This window comes from Euphorbia lathyris, chromosome 8 (assembly GCF_963576675.1).
Source record: "Euphorbia lathyris chromosome 8, ddEupLath1.1, whole genome shotgun sequence".
Classification (NCBI taxonomy): domain Eukaryota; kingdom Viridiplantae; phylum Streptophyta; class Magnoliopsida; order Malpighiales; family Euphorbiaceae; genus Euphorbia; species Euphorbia lathyris.
Window position 1 is genome coordinate 26,017,715 of NC_088917.1, and position 859 is coordinate 26,018,573.

The 859-nt window shown below is 43.1% G+C and overlaps 1 non-coding gene across 1 annotated transcript; it reads left to right on the top strand.

The window, feature by feature from the left end:
* The first annotated feature begins 453 nt into the window (after nt 1-453).
* On the top strand, nt 454-560 carry LOC136204283 (small nucleolar RNA R71). Its single transcript, XR_010675130.1, has one exon. It is a non-coding gene; the product is annotated as a small nucleolar RNA R71 (small nucleolar RNA).
* The last annotated feature ends 299 nt before the right edge of the window (nt 561-859 follow it).

The following is an 859-nucleotide window of genomic DNA, read 5'->3' on the forward strand; positions in this document are numbered from 1 at the left end:
TTCGGATGATTTCTTATGGCAGGATTATACATGTTAGAATACGGGTTAGGTGGATTCCTTTGATTATACCCTGCATAATCACATTCTGCCTATGCACCCTTTCCCTGCTTAACTCCGGGACAGTTGATGCTAAAATGAAGGCCTCCACAAAAATCACAAATGTCATTGAATGGTGGTTCGTTGTGGATCGAGGACACATTTATCTTACCGAGCTGTCTAGCAAGCTGTTCTACCTGGCTTGTCAATTTTGACACAACATCTTCATTTCCCGCTCTTTTTCCCCCACTTCTGGCAGAGTGCCAGTTATAACTTGTGCTCACTACTCTCTCAATAAGGTCGTACAAGGCTTGTGGTTCCAGATCTTCGGGGTTTCCATTGGCTATGGACTCGATCTGGATCTTATAAATGTTGGTTACCCCATTGTAAAAGTTCTGCATTTGCATCCACATAGGGATGCCATGATTGGGGACTCTCCTTAGTAATTCCTTGTACCTTTCACATGCCTCGGCTAAGGATTCATCCTCTTCTTACATGAAATGGGAAACCTCGTTTCTGAGCTTAATGGCTTGCCTTGGTGGGAAATATTTCATTAAGAAGGCGCTGGCCATTCCTTCCCAAGTAGTAACCGTTCCTGGTTGCAAGTTTTTCAACCAATTCTTTGCTTTATCTCTTAGAGAAAAAGGAAACAGCTTTAGTCGGATTATGTTGTCCGCAACGCCTCTGTTTGATCTGAAAGTGTTGCACAGCGTGATAAACTCAAGAATATGCCCATTTGGATCTTCCGACTGGTATCCATTGAACTGTACAACTGCCTGCAACATTTGTATCATAGATGCTTTCACCTCGAACATGTTGTTCC